Raw genomic sequence first — 20,517 nt, 5'->3', positions numbered from 1 at the left:
CAATAGTCTCTGTTAATAAGAATTTCTAATTTAAATGGGTTTTTATTACCTTGTCCCATAATTAGGCATGACATTTCTGAGATAATCTTTTGGGAAGAATTGCAAATGATATCAAGAACTAACATTTGTATAGTGCTTTTCAGTTTGAAAAATATTTTTACATGCCTCATTTAATTTAATCCTCAAAAACCTCATGAAATATATATTATTGTTAATCTTATTTTATAAATAAGGAAACAGGCTCAGACAGAATAAATAACACAAATATGCAAAGTAACATGGATCACAAATAATGGAATGGCACAATCCCAAACCTGGACTTAGCACACAACCTTGATTGTTGCAAAACACCAAGCTATTGCATGAAAGTACACGCAAGGCTACAAACTTTCAATTCTTTCTCTCTGTTGATACCTCATTTCCTCCCTTATCTAAAATTCAATATCTAGAGTAAAACCTTGTAACCAGCACTGACAGAGGTGATTTTAAAAGATCATCGCTTCCTGGCGCCTTCTCCTCATCCCCTACCTGTATAGACTGTCAATTAAATCTATTCTTAGTGGTCTCACAGGTTCCTAATTAATAGGCCACGATTATGGGATGAGGCAGGGCTTTTCATAAGGTCTTCAGAACAGCAGCAGTTATGTAAAATGAAAAGATAGAAAGTAAAGAAACCCATTTTGACTGATAATATCAATTAGCTAGACAGAGTGCGTGTCTTTGATGATTTATGAGACTACTTGGCTGCCTAGAAAAAATTAAATGCAAACATATACAATGATTGTGTATGAAAGTGAGTGAGAGTGTGTGTGTGAGTTCCCTTCTGTCTCCATAGAAGTGGTTAAGCTTCCTCTGCTACTAGTTCTACAGACTGTATTTGTCATGTTAAAGAGCTGTCTTTGTTTCCCTTGGTTGCCAATGAAACTGTGCAGGGATCAGTTCAAATCTATCACCACTTGCAGAGAATTTTTCCAAACACAATGCCCTCTTTCTATATCTATTATCTATATTTATAGCTATTTGATAGGAAGAGCAGTTCACATGTGCACTTCTCCACATTTATGTGCTTACAGTCTATTGTGTATGCTGTCCTTTATACGCAGATGACTATGTCACATGGCACATCCCTATAATATTGTTAAAGAAAATGGAATTTTTGTTTTCAGACAGACTGCATCTTCTCTTTCATTACTGAAGAGCTAAGAGAACTTGTTGTAAGGTGATTTCTCCATTAAAATTACTCCTCAGAGTGTGCCTCAATAACATACTTTTATCTACAAGGATAAGCCCCATCTTAACAGAAAGGCTCCACATTCAATTTATTGACTCAATAAATTTCAGGCTCACTGATTATGTTTCAATCTAAAAGCTTTACACAGTTATAAAACTGGAAGAGCCTTTAGAATCATCCCAGGTCAAGTTTCTCTCTGAATATTTTTCCACTATGAACTGCATTACATTAAGTCTACCCATTAGTTAGAATATCAGTGATTATACCCCTGATCTGATGGCCAGGGGAATATTTATATTGTCAGGGTTCATTTTAGATAATACTTGAAATGGACGAAATAGCTGAGGACAGAAGAGCAACATTCAAAGCTATCTTCTTTCAGGGGAGGAAAGTGGGTCTTGTCTATAAAGAACAGGCTTGTTAAAAGAAAATCAGAATTCATCGCTAAACATCTCTGAGCAAAACAAAGCATTTCCTCTCCCCTGAGATCCTCAACTAGTTTCATAAATATTTTTTCACTTGAACCCAACTTAGTGTTGCAGAATGAAAGGAGAAAATGAGTAAGAAGAATTTCACCAACACTTCAGTAGGGAGTTGTCTGAAATCTTAATTGTGAACCTTTTTTTCACAAGATGCACAGTCTTCTACAGATATTGCTAGTGGAACGGGTATGTGAGCTGATCCTTATATGGAATTGAGAAACATCAAATGCCATTAAAATTTACATTTACAACTCGCGTAACTAAATGCATTGATTCTTTTCATATTAAAAGACACTTGGTATTCACTGAATAATGAAAAATGCCACGGAAAAAATTATGTATTTACAACCTGCCTAAAGTCAGAATTCTGCTACACACCTTTTGCTTACCTTTAAACAAACATTTAGTTGTGTTAAGAGCAGGGCAATTCTTGAACGGCACGATGTTGTTTGGTTTAATGTCTTTATAAAAATATTTGAAAAGAAAGATATGGAAAATGAAGGGAGAGTGTTGTGGATTTAAAAACATGTGTATACACAGATACACAATTTATTCAAACTTTAGACAAGACGTTTTCTTCCTGGGAGTGGAGAGTCACCAGGGCGGGAAGTCCGCTGCAGGGATGAACAAAAGCATGGCTGCGCGATAGTATTATCTTTGCAGCAGCAGCAGCAGCAGCAGCAGCAGCAGCGCCCTGACGGAGGGTTGCGGCGACTGTCTAGTCTATCACACCGCATTTCTGGTAGTGACAACCTCCGTTATTCTGTCAGCTCAGCCTACTAAGTGGTTCCCTGCGTTCTGACTGGTCACCTTGTCTCCGTTAAACGGGGAGGAGAAAAGATAAAGGTGAATTGAGCCAAGTGGGATACAAGGAGATTCCTCCGCTTTGGGACCGGCGTCGCCCCATCCTCTGGGAAGTGTTGAGCGGGGAGAATTCAAGGACCGTACTTAACCCAGAAAACACTAAGTCCTCTGAATTAGCTGCTACGCCTGGGGAAGGCAGAAAAGTCTTAATCGTCCCTTCCCAGCAGGGACCAAGAAAGACCAGTTAGAGCGAGCCTGGCCGGATCACGCGAGCCCCGGACCCCTCCGATCCTTCAGAGCCCGCGCCGGGCAGACTAGAGGTCAAATCAACAGGCTCGACCGCAGGGCAGCCCTCCACTCTCCCGTGCGGTCCGCAGCTCGGATTCGGAACGACCACCGCTAACACTGCAAGGCTGTAAGGCTGGGAGGGGGCGGGTCCTGAAGGGGGAGGGAAAAGGGGCGGGGCAGAAGAGCCGAGGAGTATGTCGGGAGGTGTAGCTCCACGAGTCCCAACAGCAAAGCTGTCCCAGCCCCGCTAATAGATTGGGACTACTACTCCCAGGAGTCTGCGCGCCCTACCGGAGCGTCCATGCGCAGTGGGAGCCACTTTGTAGCCTATCAGGCGAGGAGAGGGTGATGTCACCTGCGAGTTAGTAACCTACGAGCGGCTGTGAAGGAAACTGTTTAACCGGATCCCATTGTACCCAGAGTGCAGAGCCGCCTTTCCAGCATGCAGGGGCTGCTCAGGTAAGGGGGACGCGCCTCCTTGCCCGCCGCACTCATTCATTAAGTGGCACCGCTCAGTGGTGCGGGGGTGGGCGTGCTTCCGTGGGCCGGGCACTGAGTTCGCGGCGCGCTCTCCCGCTGCCTTCCCGGAGCTCCCGGGCCAGTAGGTAAATATTAAACCCGTCCTTCAGGTTGGGTCTGGGTGGGAACGGGACCGAGACAGCTCTCGGCTGCCTAGCTGGGGGTGGGAAAATGGCTGCAGCGCAACGCAAACCGAGGCAGCAGGGAGGAAGACGCCCCCAAGGACGGGGGTCCCTCCCTTCTTTCTTTCTAAGGCGCCCGGCTGGCCGGGGAGCCGGCGGGGTAACACTCGCTGCCTTGCTGCAGGCTCCCCGGGGCTGGGGCCGCGGGTACTGCAGCGGCGTCCGGGAGCTCCCGGCCCGGCGGCTCCGAGAGGGAGAACCCCGAGGCAGGCTTGGTGGACACGGCGGTGGCGACAGGGAAGGAGGGACTTGTGTACTCGTTCGCGTCCGAGCAGAGCCCCCAGTACCCCTGGCACCCTCACTTCCAGTCCCATTCGAAAGGGACGGAGCGCCTGTAATTCAGACTAAGTTGGACCTAAATGTTTCAAAACAGAGAGAAGGGCGATCGGGCTTTGCGGAGGGAGAGCGGGGTGTTGGCGGCCGGGGAAGCTGCGCCGCCTGCGAACCCGGTTGTGAGGCACCGCAGAGGACTCCTGCCGCCCGTCCCTCTCGAGAGGGCACATCTCAGTCTCCACGGTGCCTTGGCATAGAGCACCTGGGCTGGGGCGAAGCGCCTGCCCTGAAGCCCTGGGCCAGGAGGTGGTGGCGCGGGGGTGGGGGTGTCGGATAATCTAATGATTAGGCTCGCTGTGGAGCAGAAGGGCTGGATAATCGGGTTTACCCAGCTGGTGCTGAAAGCCAACTGCTTGTGATCGGCTTGCCCTCTGACTGGAGATGTGCACAAGGCCCAGAGCTCTCAGTCTTCTGGATGTTCTTTCCCTTTCCCTAGTACCTTCATTTGTTCGTTTACTCATTCATCAAACCCTGCTAAGGTCTCAAGTTGTTCACGGCCTGGCTTTGCGGAGCTACTTCTCTCCCCATAACATATTTAGTGATGCCTGAACTCCATTTCCCTCTCCTTCATCTCCACTTTCTGGAGGGCATCAAGAGCAAATGCCACCCGTGACCGTTTTTGCTCTCGTAGAGCTGGTAGTTTCTTGAGATTCGAGCAGGACCTAGTGAATTGAAGCGGAGTTGCCTGCAAGATGAATCCCGTTGCCATGGCGACTCCTGCCTTCGGAATCTTAGCTGCTGCCACTGCTGTTTCGATTCGATGTGGCTCTGCGGGCAGCTGGGAGGGAGTGGCTAGTGGGTGTGGTCAAACGCTTGCCCTGGCCCAGCTGCTCTCTCTTCCTCGCCCCTTTCACAGCCTGGGACTCTCTCCTTTCTCTCCTAAATAGCTTGCACTCAGTTCTAGACCCCTTTCCCTTCCCCGTGCCACACCTCAGCACACCACCTCCCTCCCTGAAACTAATTGTTTGGCGCCTTTTTCCTGAGGCAAACTCTGAAAATTATAATTTGAAAAATCTCTTCCTTTCGGGCTAGCCGCATCATTTCCCCAATAAGGTAGTTTATGGTGTTGGAGGCAGCTTTGTCATGAAAGGCGCCCTTCCCTGTTCTGCATAAAGAGAGTTCCCTGGTCACCAGTAAAGGCTCTCAATTTGCTCTAGGTGCAGCTGATTGGAAGTGATTAGGGACAATTAATAACGGTTGGAAGTCACCGCAGTCCCTTATGGTTCTCATAAAATCTAAAGCCAGGCTAGAGGGTGCAGGTCCTTGAGGGCGAAGCATGCAGGGCCATAACCAGGAGCCTTGGGTCCTACTCTGGCTCTGTCAGTCACTAGCTACTCCATGCTGGGGTTAACCCTTGACCTCCGGACCTCAGCCTTCTCTTTGGTAATGTGGGGAAAGGCTATAGAGGGTTTCCTAACGTTCATTCTAGGTGCAATAGCCTATGATTCTAAGATAGACTTGGTCATTGTCCTTTTTCTTCCCCCTTTCTCCCCCTCAAAGTTATCTGAAGTTAAGGGTTTAAACCTAGCTTCTGATACTGTGCCATCGGGTTATATGGGCAAGGCAACTAAGTGACTATTTGTAATACTGTTTATACTACTACTACTATTATTCCAGTGTCTGGACCCTTCTAATTATACTTTAGTATTATAAATAATTGTTTAGGTTTTGCCTTTTTATAGATTCCTAATGAATGCAGTTATTTCTAATTGCATTAAGTGTAATTGACTTATACAAGTATTTTGTTTCCCCTCTGCTTGCATTTTATACCAATGTGCATTATCACAGATGTTGCAATTCCGGGGGAAGGTGTGTATATGAGAGTGTCTATGCATGTGTATCTGTAGTCAGGTAAATGCTTGGGATTGCTGTGTGCTTGGTGGTTGACACTATCTTATTTTAAGTAGGTAGCTACATCTCATCCCCATGAGGAAACAGGATCAGAAGTTGTCACTTTTTTTCCCCTGGAACTTATCATTAAATGAAAATTTCCTTCATTCTTCTGCTTGTCTACCCTACTAGATTATAAGCTCCTTGAGGGTAGGGTCTTTGTTTTGTCCTTTTCTATCTCCCCAGCATGTTTAGAGCAGTTCGTTGATTTGTAGGTCTTTAATAAATATTTGTTAAGTGAATATTAACTAGCAGAACTATGATTGGAGATCCAAGGTGTGTATTATTTCCACTGATAGTTCTGTCATCTGTGGTAATATTCCCCTTAGCTTTCTATCAAGCAGTTTCATTTCATCATAAACCAAAACTTGTCGGCATAAAAGGCTTTCTGTGGATTTGAAATAGACATATTTCCTAATTATTTGCTTTTAGAATACATTCACTCACATAGACTGTTTCTTTCTAGTTACAATTTCTTATTACCCTTTAACTAGGCATTTCTAGATTTCTCTCAGTTGCACTATCCTTGGCCCAGATAATCTTCCCAGGAGGTGTATGACACGTGATTAGGGAGAGGCACCAAGAGAAAGATACCTAGAAGCTTTTGCCAGGCCACCAGTGTCTCCCAGCTCTTCTGACAGACAATAGTCCTCTCACCTGAGGTGAAGCCGTTCTGTAAACAGGATCAGTTGTTTCAGGCTGGTTGATGTGAAAGAAATGCCAAAGAACATTTGCCTAATATTTGTAACATGTTATCATCCAGTAGTCGGATTCTGTGGGTTTTCAGGAGCATAAATTAGTAAATTAGTGAGGAGGTGTGATAATGAAGAGGGTGTGGTTGGTCACATCTTTGGGTGGTGCTTACAGGAGCACCATGAGTACATGCTAAGGAATTTGAATCCTGGTTTTCTTGTTTTGTGGACATGTTCTGCGTGTTAAGGGGTGTGTGTGTGTGTGTGTGTGTGTGTGGTTTTGAGCTACTTTGTTTAAAAGGCTGCTTTTAGTGTTGGCACTATGGTCCTTAAAACAAATAAGGTGTTTACAAACAAAACAGTTCTGATTGAAAGTGTTTCATTTTGTAAATATTTGGGAGATGGCATAAAGAGAAGCTTGAGGTCTTCTGTGAAAACACTTTAAAGTTGCAGCTGTTGGACCAGAGGAAACATGCTTTTCCAACAAAGCTTGGTACCCTTGAGTGCCTTAGGTGTTTGGTTCAGGAAATAATCACAGAGCTTGTAACTGCTGTGGGGCCCTGCCTGGCTTCAAGCCGTGCTCTGGTATTTCCAGTGTTAAGTCTATCCTTATATTGCCCGAAACAAAGCAAGGTGTCCAACGTGGGTTAGCAAACTTGTTTTCTCCCTAGAGGGGACACTAGTCAAAATGAAAGTTCTATATTCTGTTGTGATTTTTTTCTCTTTGGATGAGGAATATGGTGACTTATTTTGGTATTACAATTTCTAACTTGGTGATAGAGGTAATTTTCTAAATGAATACCTATCTTAAATATGCACAGCATCTGTTGTAGTGGTTTCAAGACCTCAAAGTTTAGAGGAAATTGATTGCACAGGTACTACTTAAGAAATTGGTACTGAGAGCATTTTCTGTATTTCTGTATGTGGCTTGGAGGTAATGTCTGGTTGACAGATCAGGCTAAGGTGGATGATACCCCTCTTGAAGATGCATTCACTTAGCAAGTGTACTGTCTTTTATGTAGATTGTATTATTTAGAGTGGCTGAGGCTGCTGATAGAGACCAGCGTTGAAGCGTGGATCTGAATCATACCCCCTTTCTCTGAGCTGTCACCTTGTTTGTAGCCCCACTGAAACAGGGACAGACGAGCATGAGATTGAAATTGATTTTAGTGACCTGTATTTCACTCCAGCAGATTTTTTTTTTTCAGAGATAAAAGGTTACCTTTTAATTTTTTAGTATCCTTTCCACTGTTCCAGGAGCAGGGGGAGAACAGAGCATTCCAGGGAGAGTTTGCATTCATAGTCCACAAGTTTGCATACATAGAACATGTGTCTAAAAATGAACTGAATGTGAAGTCCTAGAAGTACAGCAACAAGTGTACAGAGCCTTCCCCATCACTCCCAATTAATCTGGGGTTGCCAAATACACCTTCAGCTTTGGGGAGCTTGTTTTCCTCATTGATGTTTAAGCGTTCCTGGTTTTTACTCTGTGACTTTCTGCAGTAATGGCTGTCCACGTCTGCAGTGTGCATCCCTCTGAGTGTCTGGATTCTCTTGTGCTTTCATATCTAGCTCAGGTGCCACAGCTTCCAGGAAGCTTTCCCTGCCCTTCCTCCTTAAAGCACTTAGCCTGACCACACAACACTTACAGCTAATTTGATACTGATATTGTATGTGAGGTGCCTACCTCATGCCAAGCCCTTTCTAATACTTTCCATGGGCTATGTTATTGACTTCACAAAATTATACAAGATAGATACTTTTATTGCCATGTTCTAGATGAGGAAACTGAGGCACAGAGAAGTTAAAGAACTTGCCCAGCTTAGGCCACACAGCCTGTAAGTGGCAGACCAGGTTAGGGACCCAAGCAGTCTAGTTCTTTATACATCCTGATGTTGTCTGGTTTCTGACTTTCTGGCATGTTATTCTCTTCTCTGCAACTGGAGTTTGGGGAATCACAGCTTCCTTTGAGTCTCTTAATTCTCAGACAGTGCTGGGTCAGTAAGTCCTGGGTTAATTGAGAGTACAATGACTTCTTCATGTCATGGGTTCTTACAGCCTGATTTTCTGGAACAGAAAATGTGTGAGATTAAAAATGTTGCTTTTGAGTATTTAAATGATAAAACTTTTTGGAGCTTTTTTTTGCTGTGCAAACGGTAGACAAATTATTTGAAAAAGGAAATGCTCTTATATTACAGCTCTAAATCTATTTGGAGCCTGTCCAGCATTAGACCCTATTTGTTAAGTGAGATAACTTTTCACTGGGTTGAATCCCTCATCTGATAAAAGATCTTCTCACTCAGAACAGGGCCACAGAAGCCTGCATTGAGAGTTAAGAGGGCCCATAATTTCTCAGCTTCCCTCTTCCCTGTAGTCTTTTAACATAAATTGTGAAAGCTCTTTTGAAAAGAAAATAATGAACACTTGAGCAGTAGTCAAACATGTAATCTAATATCGGATAGCCTTAGATATTAAAATAAACTTCTTCCCCCCCACCTCAGAAGAGATACTTTTATTTATTTTTACAGTGGAGCAAATTTGGTGCCAAATAAACAATTTCTATTCTTTTAAACCATAACCACAGTTGTGAATTAAATGGGGAAAACTAGGGAAGCAAGTTCAATTTCCAATGCAGTTGGTGTGATTTCCTGACTTACAATAGATCTTTTCCTTTTGGCTTAAAACTAGATATTGTGCCACTTAGACAATATTTAATGAAGACAATTGACTAAAACACAAGGAAATAATAGGAAAGCTATGCCTTAACAGCATATTGCCAGGAAGGGAAACATGAAAACAAAAGCCTTGTTAGCCATTAGGCTACACAATCATAAAATTTTTTGAACAGACATTGATTTCAGAAGATTTTTTTTTCTTAATCATTCATCTTGTTATACTTTTTTTTTCTTTGAGGCAGAGTCTTGCTCTGTCGCCCAGGCTGGAGTGCAGTGGCACGATCTCGGCTCACTGCAAGCTCTGCCTCCAGGGTTCACGCCATTCACCTGCCTCAGCCTTCCGAGTAGCTGGGACTACAGGCATCCGCCACCATGCCTGGCTAATTTTTTGTATTTTTAGTAGAGACCTCGTGATCCACCTGCCTCAGCCTCCTAAAGTGCTGGGATTATAGGCGTGAGCCACTGCGCCTGGCTTCATCTTGTTATACTTTTAAAGTATGTCATTCACCTTTAGTAATAACCTGGGTTTATTCTGTTCTATAAATTACGCCAGGATTGGGGTTTTAAGGCTACCTGTATTTATGCTGGCACACAATTAAGGTCACCTATTAAACTGGTCTTTGTCATTTTTATGTCTAAAAAAATACCTGCAGTGTGATTGGAAAATGTTGCCCATCTGATAGACTTCCTGAATTTAGGGAGTAGATAGCCCAGATCCTAGCTTTGGGCATTGTTGGAGTAATACAGATGCCCATCTTTTATTTTCTGAGCTGGGGTCTTATATTCTGGCTTGTTGGCTAAGCTCAGTTTGTTAGTGACATACAAACCAGGTCAAGGGCATGGGTTAGCTTTGCCTTGTTTTGGAGCCACAAACTGTACCTGTAATTCTAGTCAGATTTTTTGTTTGTTTTTTTTTTTTTTTTTTTTTAAATGAATCATGCTTTTGGGGACTAGAGTGTACATTGTGGACATATCAGTGCACAGCTATCACTATGAAGGGCAAAAAAAGGTGCCATGTTTTAAAGCGAACTGGTAGGGAAATGCTGTAAGTGAGAGGCAAGACTGCCAGCAGCTTGCTAAGGAACCGTATGCTTCTGACAGTTGTCCTCCTGTGAAGATTAGGTCAGGACTAGGGGCAGCTTCCTAAAAATTTGCCAAAGCCAATAGCCTTGATCTTTTTCCTTTCTTGGCAGAATGACAGATGCCATCAATGTGTGTTTGGTGCTACTTCTGGGCTTACTCTTCGATAGAGTTTTGGATTTTTGTGCCCAAGAAGAAGAGTGGAGGATGGTGGTCAACATTATTCACCAGATGAGATAGATTGTTCATATGTGCCTAAGCTTAAATTTGTTATTAGTTTCATAGAGATTTGGTAAAACCAAACAGTGAAATGTTTAGACACAAGTTAGAACCCATAACTTGTGTCTAAACATTTTGTTTAGAGGTTCTGTAACAAGAGGTTTAGATCAGAGACCCTTCTAAATCCCCAGAATTTATTACAAAATTAATTGTAAGAAATTGGCTGGGCATGGTGGCTCACGCCTGTAATCCCAGCACTTTGGGAGGCCAAGGTGGGTGGATCACGAGGTCAGGAGATCGAGACCATTCTGGCTAACACGGTGAAACCCCATCTCTACTAAAATTACAAAAAATTAGTCGGGCATGGTGGCGGGCGCCTGTAGTCCCAGCTACTCGAGAGGCTGAGGCAGGAGAATGGTGTGAGCCTGGGAAGCAGAGCTTGCAGTTAGCCGAGATCGCTCCACTGCACTCCAGACTGGGTGACAGAGGGAGATTCTGTCTTAAAAAACAAAAACAAAAACAAACAAAAAAACTAATTGTAAGAAATTAAAGGAAATGAAACAGACAACTTAAACTATTGGAAGAATATTGCTGCATTCTCTATTCTTGAAAGTTGGTGAAATTGTGAATATGGAGAATGTCATACATTTCTGTTCAAGGCAACCCATTTGGAGTTATTTTTTCAAATGCAGCTATAGTTAACCCATTATTAGTGGCTGCTATTTGATTTAGGCTGATGGTGGAAAAGAAAGAACAATGCCATTTCTGTTTGGTTTCCCCATCCTGTTTGTGTGGCAATCATTTCTGCGTTAGAGGTACTTTGCTCAGCACTGTCAGTAATGTGAACTAAAAGTCGGAGGACATGCGATAAATAAATGCTGGAATTGAAGCCAGGGGCTGAGACTGACTGCACCATGTTCTCAGAAGTTTAAATGAACAGGCCTGCTATTATATTTTTCGTATTTTAAAAATCAAGAATACAGATTGAACTGGAAATACTCTATGACCCATTTAGGGCTTGAGATTCTGTGAGTAGGTGACACTTCCAACTATAGAAGTTCTAGGAACTGTGGCAGGAAACTGCCTTGCCTATGATATTTTCTGCTAAGGGCTGGTTAAAATTTTTTTAAAAATGTATATAGTTTTACATTTAACCCAATTTCTTTTCAGGCTGTGACTGAAGTTACGTTTCTTCCATACCTTTCCTTTTCCTTCTCTACTCCCTGCATTGCAGCTTGACAGTTCTGCGCTTGTGGCTTCTCTGTGGGCAGGGTGAGATGGCTGTTTCCAGTCTGCCAAGTGCCATATCTTGGGAGCCCCATCACTGACCTTACAGAAAAGCATGTCTTCCCCCCTTAACCCTCTAACTTAGAATGAGAGCTGTGAGGCAGCTGGGAGAGGAAGGCTTAGATTGTAATTCTCTCAAGCTCAGATTGTTTTTCTGACGAACAAGTTGAGGGAAGTAGGTAGAGGGGAGGACAGAGAGAGTTACTGGGTTTCACCTCTCTTATCATTTGTTTCCTGCTGGATGGCCTTTGTTTATGCTGTCTCTTCAGGCCAGGAATTCCTCCAACAGAAAGTATGCGTACACTCGGGGACATTCATATCGGGGCTTCCTTCTTCTTGCATTTCCATTTGCTGATTGCCTGTCTTATTTTTTTAAGGCGTAGTCTTGTACTGTTGCCCAGACTGGAGTACAGTGGCGCAATCTCGGCTCACGGCAACCGCCTCCTGGGTTCAAATTATTTTCCTGCCTCAGCCTCCCGAGTAGCTGGGATTACAGGCACCTGCCACCATGCCCAGCTAATTTTTCTATTTTTGGTAGAGATGGGGTTTCACCATGTTGATCAGGCTGGTCTCGAACTCCTGACCTCGTGATCCGCCTGCCTCGGCTTCCCAAAGTGCTAGGATTACAGGCGTGAGCCACGGTGCCTGGCACCATTTGCTGATTTGCCTTTCTTCTCTACAGCCTGATCTGAAAGGAGGGGTGGAGATACTTAACCTGCTTTTAATGCTTCTGTTAGGGGATAAAGAGATTTTAAAACAGTGATCTGGGACAAACGTGGATGACTTTTCTAATGAGGAAAGAGGATAATGCTGAGTAAATGTAGATGTAATTTACATGTAACTTCTGTTTGGTACAGAGTTTAATCACACATGTTTGACACCTTGAATGAAATCTCTTCGCCTGTCTCTTGGTGCTTTGCAATTGCACAGAGGGAAAAGACACACTGTTTGATTTTTAGGTTCAGTGTGGGTAATCGTGGCAATTCCTTTAAACTCTCTGGGCCTCTCTTTTCTCATTCACAGTGTATTCACATAGAATAAGCTATTTTCTGGATAAAAATTCTAAATTTTTGGAAAGACAGTATCCTCTTAAAATAATGACCTCACTTATGTGGCATTGTGTAATTGTCAAAGTAATATCCATTGAGTTTCCCTAAAATGGAGATCAGTGAGGGAGAACTCCGATTTTTCGCCTCCAGTTTTCAACCTTGGCCGCCCCTGCCTTGGCACAGTGTCCTGAGATCCTGTTCTTGGCTGGAGCTAATCCCGCATGATCTGATCCCCAGTCTCTTCTCAACTGCACAGCTCAGGTGTTCTGTAGGATATAAGGGATGAAACTCAACAGGGTCTTTTGGTGATCATACAGTTCTGTTTAAATTGATCATCACTTTATTTTTTTAGTTTCTACTTAATTTTTTAAAAATTTGACATGAGGTCTTGAACTCCTGGCCTCAAGTAATCTTCCCGCTTCAGCCTCCTGAGTTGCTGGGATTACAGGCGTGTGCAACCGTGCCGGGCTGATCCTCACTTTAAACTGGAGTCTGACCACCAGGGGGTCCACAGAGTGAATGTAGCCGGCTGTCCATGTTTTGCTAGGCCAGCACAGCATTATTTTTAAAAAGGAGTGACATTTTAGTGAGCGTTTATATTCTGATTTGTCACAGACCTTACCACCCTCTAGTGCCTAATGCACAGCCACTTAGTTTATGTGATATTTAACTCCTTGGCCCTTGAAGGCATTGAGTTTGTGATTCCTATTTTCAACTAAATTAAATTGGGATAAATGTCTCTTCAAAGGTTTATTTAGCAGTGGGCTGGCAGATGCCCCATTTTTGTATTCTAACCCAGAGTTTCCCAACATGAGCACTCTTGAAACTTGAAAGTGGATAATTATTTGTTGTGAGGCAGATTGTGCTGTGCACTGTAGGATGTTTAACAGCGTCCCTGGCCTCTACCCACTAGATGCCAGTAACATCCTCTCCTCCAGTTGTGACAGCCCAAAATGTCTCCAGACATTGCCAAATGTCCCCTGGGGGCAAAATCACCCCTGGTTGAGAGCTATTTGACAGAGTTTTGGATGGTCTGAAGACTTTAATCATTGAACCAAGCCTGGATATTTAGGGATAAATTGGAATTCATCTGGGAAACTGTGCCACCCTGCTGTTTTTATTTATTTGGGCAGTTGGTTAGAGCAAAGTAAAGGTCAGTGGATTAGACCCTTTAGGGTCACTTCTCCATTCTTCCATGACCACAGCCTGGGAGGCCAGCCACATTTTAAGGACGTGTCTTTGGTCACAACAGGAGACTTTGTGAGACACTGATGCTGGGTCAGGGTAAGCCCAGCAATTCTAGTAGGTAAACAGCTTTGAAGCCCATGGCCTGTGTTGGTAGGTCAGTAATGCTATCTGTGGGTAAGGACGAAGAGGCTTTGGGGAAAGGGAAGGCCAACTCTGTCATTATTGTCAAACACCAAAATGCTTTAGAAAAAAAACCTTAAGCTTTAAAAATGACAGCTTATCTCAAGTCAGCAGTGTGGGAAGGGTTCTGAAGAGGTGATGTTCCATTCTTTTTCCTCCCCCAAACAAGAATGTTTTTTAAACTTGACTAAAACCTGGGCTTTGGCAACACTGAAACTTGCCTTGCCTTTCAGAAAAAAACCTTGATAAGATTTTCAGGATGCAAAACGAAAATGTTATAAGGTTTTAAAAACCAACCCAAGTTCCTTTCTTGAGCAACTAATGCAAAGATAATGCCCAAGGAAGCATATATTTTCATATAAAATGTAAAACAACGTTCCTTCGCAGTTGGATAGGTGGGACTTCTGAGGATATCCAAGCCTCTTCTGCTCTGTCTGGTCTTGTAGTTCTCCGCCCTGGATACACATCAGAATGTTCGCAGTTAATTTTAAAAAAGAGATGTTTGGGAATGTAGCTGAGCTTGGTGGTACACATCTGTAGTCTCAGCTACTCGGGAGGCTGAGGCAAGAATCACTTGAACCCAGGAGGCGGAGGTTGCAGTGAGCCAAGATGGTATCACTGCACTCCAGCCTGGACGACAGTGCCAGATTCTGTCTCAAAAAAAAAAAAAAAAAAATCATGTCCATTTAGGTGTGACTATTTAAAAAGCATTTTTTAGAATTTTGAATTTGTGAAAAGGAAAGGTCTTTTACCTGTCATATAGTGTGCACTACCTGATACACTGAACCTAATGCTTCTAATAATGTTGAAGCTCTATTATATTTTGGCAGGTTTAACTGAAAAACCTCTAAATCTGTAGATGAATCAATTTACATTTTAATCTACTGTGTAAAAGAAGGAAATAAACTACCCATTCACAAATAGTCAATACCATCAGCATCCTTGAGATAAAAATTGAGTGGGAGAGTAGTAGTAAATGCTCTTCTTAGCCTTCCTTCTAGAGAAGGATCTAAAATAATCTAGAAGGGATCTAGGTTCTTTCACAGCTACCTCTGTGAGCTTCTTGTGAGACCCTCCTCTGGCTTCATAGAAGTGGGCAGGTCTGTTTCAAGTTTCCCTCCTTTGTCTGTTCCATGTTGCCAGCACTACATCTCATGGAGGACCTTATCTTTGGCCCAGAGTTATAATGACCCAAGCGGGTGGGAGATCAAATAAAATGGCTTTAAAAAAGAATTTCAGATCCAGGCTTCTAGCAAGCATAGCAGAAGCAAGGAAAATGGCTGATTTTTAGGGGAAAATATACTTGGCAATTTATGGACTATCCCATAAACCATAAAAGCAACACCTTAAAACATCATTCATTTGTTAACTTGCTACTTAAAAAATGTTTTTAGTGTTGAGCATATACATTTCAGAATGCTGTATGTTCTTAGAAAAATCCCCAACTTTTTCCTTTGTAGTACAGAAGTCTTGTTTTACTTGACTAAAGCTCAGATCATCCTCTGTCTTCAGCTTCTGAAGTAAACATTACCTGTGCAATAGGTGAAGAGTTTCCCCAATGAAATGCTCTTTGCTTTCCCTGGCAGGTGCTTTCTTGTTTTGCTTATTTGGAGCATGTTCATTTTTTTTTTTTTCAAAGGAATGTTTATAGTACCAGTTATGGAAGTTCTACAATCCCAAATCAGTTTTTAAGATACTTGTTATGCCTAGGGTCAAATCTTCTACCTCCTATTCTTTTCTTTCCTAAATGTTGATTTTGAGTCTTGAATGCCCAAGGTTTTCTGCTACTAGGGAAATGTGTTTATGATCCCATCAACACCAAATGAGTACCCAAACATTTGGCAATTTAATTTTTAATAGTGTTTCACAGAGGATCATGAATCCAAATTTGAGAAACCTTGAGCTACATAATCCCTGTTAAATAAAATATTTCTTATCCAACACAGTTAGTTTTATAGGCAAGAGTTCATACTTGAATGCTCCTAAACTTGAATCTCCTAAAACCCACCAAAGTGTACAGTGTATATGGATGAATTTCATGGTACACAAACTATATCTCAAAATAAAGCTATTATTGAAAAATATTTAAAAGAATCAGACTAAGTAGAATCTTAGTTTTTTAGGCCTTAGGGATAATATTACTTTCCCATTTGTTATCTTCATGTACATCTAATTTTTTCCTGTAAATAAACAGAGTATGAAATGCACAAAGGATAGTTGTGGCAATTCCGTAATATTTATGGACCACTTGAGATATGGGAATCTTTGTTATAAAGAAATTTTTGTTGTAGTGGAATCTGGTCCATGTTTTTCTCATACATCCTAATCATGAGCTAGGGTATTAGAGGATAAAAAGCTTTGTTATACTTTATACCTGCTGTGATGACAAGCTAAGATTTTGGTGATGCCTTTGGCTTGGTCACAATGTGCTTTAAATGTGTTCATTTGATTATTTTGCAACATGTTTCTGCTGTAGAAGTCTTCATATTGTAAAAAGCATTCAAGTATGAACTCTTGCCTATAAAACTAACTGTTGGATAAGAAATATTTTATTTAACAGGGATTATGAAGCTCAAGGTTTCTCAAATTTGGATTCATGATCCTCTGTGAAATACTGTATTAAAAATTAAATTGCCAAATGTTTGGGTACTCATTTGGTGTTGATGGGATCATAAACCCATGTGCAAAGGTAGGCCTTGAGATACTGTGGTGTTATTTGGTTATAAAATGCTTATGAAGGTCTATTAGTTTTATTACTGCATAATAAATTACCACAAACTTAGTGGCTTAGTAGTCTGCATATGCTATGGCTAGATTCTCTGCCCAGGGACTTAGCAGGCAAAAATCCAGGTGTCAGCCAACACACTGTAGTCTTCAGCTGGGGCTCAGGGGCTTATTCCAAGCTCATGAATTGTTGTCAGAATTTACTTCCTGTGACCATAGGACTGAGGACCACTAGCTGGGGGCCAGGGACTGCTTTTAGCTTCTAGAGGCCACCCATATTCCCTTCCACATGGCCCACATTGGCAGTTCACAGTGTGGATGTTTGCTTTCTTCCAGGCCAGGTGGAGAACATCTCTGATTTTTTTCCGTGTAATCAGCTGGAGAAAAGACTGATATTAAAGGGCTCACCTGATTAGGCCAAGCCCACCCAGGGTAATCTACTTTTGACCATATAATGAAACATAATCATGAGAGTGGTATCTTGTCATAGTGACTGGTTCCATCCACATTTAAAGTGGGGAAGGAGATTATATGAGGGCAAGGGTAATGGGGTATCATTTAAAGTTCTGCCTGTCGTATCAGGTAACATACATTTATGCCATTATACTCTTGATGATTATTAAAATGAAAACACAAAATCTAAAAAATCATCAGAATGGGGCTGGTGCGGTGGCTCACACCTGTAATTCCAGCACTTTGGGAGGCCAAGGCAGGTGGATCACTTGAGGTCAGGAGTTCGAGACCAGCCTGGCCAATATGGTGAAACCTCTCTCTTAAAAAAAATAAAAAATAAATAAATAAAAATAAAAATGAATGGCAACTCACAAATATACTTCACAACTCCCTCTGTCTTCCTGAAATGATCCCCTCATCAGATTTATTGCTTCCTGTTGCTACTTTTTTTGTTTTATGTGGAGTGAAAATGAAGATTTTAAAAATGTTTTATTTATTTATTTATTTATTTATTTATTTATTTATTTATTTTTTGAGATGGAGTCTTGCTCTGTTGCCCAGGCTGGAGTGCAGTGGCACGATCTCTGCTCACTGCAAGCTCCGCCTCCCGGGTTCACGCCATTCTCCAGCCTCAGCCTCCTGAGTAACTGGGACTACAGGCGCCCGCCACCACACCCGGCTAATTTTTTGTATTTTTACTAGAGACGGGGTTTCACCATGTTAGCCAGGATGGTCTCTATTTCTTGATCTTGTGATCCACCCGCCTCGGCCTCCCAAAGTGCTGGGACTACAAGCGTGAGCCACCATGCCTGGCCACGTTTTATTATTGAATGCTTCCTACACATATAGATAGAGAAACTAATATAACTAGTATGAGAATCCTCCGTGTTATTTTGTCCTGTAGAATTTTCCACAGTCTGGAACTCTTGTTACAGCATGATTTTCTGTTTCCTCTAGTTCCTGTAAATTGGTTAAAGTGAAAGTAATTGATGTCTTATACTATCTGGTTACTAGAGGTAGAAAAACTATGTGATAAAAAACATAGTTTTTTAATCACAAAAAACTATGTGATAAACTATGTGATAAACATAGTGTGTATTGGCAAAATTTACTAGGTCCATGTATATAGAGATATTTCAAGAAGCATATACATTTAGCAGTAAAGCAAATGTCAGGTTTTCCAGATTCCTATTATTGAGAGCAGTTTAAGTTTGTATATATTTACACTGTATTAATTTGTTCAAAGTTCTTACAGAAAATAGATAATATATTGTAAGTATATTAAGTGATGTTTGGATTTGCTGAGATCTTTGACCTGAGTGTGTTTGTTGAGTCAGGTTTTAGCTTCTTTAAAAGAAAAAAAAAATTCTTAAAGGAGAAAGACATTTGAGTTTTGAGTTTTGGAAAATGACCAGATTTAAAAATTGAGGTCATGAAATAATTACTTTTTTACAGTGAGCCTTTGCTAGTTATTTCATATCTGTAGGCTCTCCAAAGACATGTCTTTTGTCCTTAAAGACATAATATGCTATATTTAAATTCTTTACCATTGGAATATTCTATTTTTAAAAATGCAACACTTTATATTGTGTTAAGAGAATAATTTTATATGGTTGTCACTAAAGGAAAATAGAAGAGGTTATCTAACTTAAACTTCATTTTGTAGGAAAAGACAGCCTTGGGATGAGATAAACAATAATACAGTAGGTTAAAAGAGAGGATGGCCAACTTTTTCTGTAAAGGATCAGGTGTTTTTGTTTGTTTGTTTATTTGTTTTTGTTTTTTTGAGACAGGGTTCAGGGTAGACCTCCCTAAGCTCAGGTGATCCTCCCACCTCAGCCTCCTGAGAAGCTGGGACTACTATGCCTGCCTAAATTTTGAAAATTTTTCATAAAGGCAGGATCTCACTATGTTGCCCAGACTGGTCTCGAACTCCTGGGCTCAAGCAGTTCTCCCACTGTGGCCTCCCAAAGTGCTGGGATTACCGGCATGAGCTACTGCACCTGGCCTTCAAAGTGTTCTAAACTATGTGCAAATGGAGAACCTGAAGAGATTTTTGCTTAACCTCTCTTGATACATGTAAGTGTAGTTCACTTGATCATTCTGGGGCTTGGGTATTTTTTTTTTTTTTTTTTTTTGAGACGGAGTCTTGCTCTGTCATTCAGCTTGGAGTGCAGTGGTGCGATCTTGGCTCACTGCAAGCTCCGCCTCCTGGGTTCGTGCCATTCTCCTGCCTCAGCCTCCTGAGTAGCTGGGACTACAGGCACGTGCCACCACGCCCGGCTAATGTTTTGTATTTTTAGTAGAGACAGGATTTCACTGCGTTAGCCAGGATGGTCTTGATCTCTTGACCTTGTGATCTGCCTGCCTCGGCCTCCCAAAGTGCTGGGATTACTGGCATAAGCCTCCGAGCCCAGCCAGATATTTCATGTATAAAATAAGATATATTTATCCCACTCTTATTCCAATATTTAAAATTAATTGGAGAAAAGATTAGAGCTTCTAGAATGCAGGGTGTTAACAATAGAAACTCATTAGGATCAAACTACTTTGAGGAGAAAACTAGTAAGAAATATTGGAAATCAAGTCTACTTTTCCGAAGTTTTGACAAATCAGTTTGTATTATCTTCAGCTACATTTAGCAAAAAATACTGTAGTAGATTTAGGAAGTAAAGTAGAGTCTTGACTGAGTTTGTTTTGTTGAATTAGTAAAACTTATTTATCATAGCTTACATTTGTTTTAAAACATATTTTGATTAATTATTAGTTTATTTTTAATTAGTGTTGTGGCCTGTATGCAGGAACTGATCTATTGGTAGGTAGTTGGTGCTAAAGAATAATTCTCAAAGTTTAAAAAATAAGATTCTCAAAGTTATAAACACATGCCAACAATTTTAATTTATTAATTAATGAGGGAACCATTAAGATGTTAAGGGTCATTCACAGGAGAATTTGAAGAACAGGTATCTATATGTCTGTCTGTGTATCTGTCGTCTATCCACAATCAGAAATGCTGAAATAAATTTGCTAGTCTATACAACACTGGTTAATATTTTCAAGGGCGGTAAAATGTAATGTTTGCTTATCTTTCCTATAGGCATGTAAGGCAATTGTAACACTCCCAGACAAAATTCATTTGCTTTGCTATGGACAAGAGGCATTACATTACTGTATGTTTTTTGCAAGTGAGTTTCTGCCTCTACAGAGCTGTGAGATAGACTGGTCCAACAGGTTGTCAAAC

The 20,517-nt window shown here is 41.6% G+C and overlaps 1 protein-coding gene across 1 annotated transcript in view; it reads left to right on the top strand.

Annotated features, from left to right (window-relative positions):
* Positions 1-3,111: 3,111 nt before the first annotated feature.
* Positions 3,112-20,517, top strand: part of DAAM1 (dishevelled associated activator of morphogenesis 1) — a 179,827-nt gene continuing 162,421 nt past the window's right edge. The window contains 1 exon segment of the mRNA XM_050798063.1: positions 3,112-3,264. The gene's annotated coding sequence lies outside the window, so the exon portion shown is untranslated.

The sequence above is a fragment of the Macaca thibetana genome, chromosome 7 (assembly GCF_024542745.1).
Source record: "Macaca thibetana thibetana isolate TM-01 chromosome 7, ASM2454274v1, whole genome shotgun sequence".
Taxonomy (NCBI): Eukaryota; Metazoa; Chordata; class Mammalia; order Primates; family Cercopithecidae; genus Macaca; species Macaca thibetana.
The sequence above is the reverse complement of the archived record's forward strand: the minus strand, read 5'-3'. Positions and strand labels throughout refer to the sequence as shown.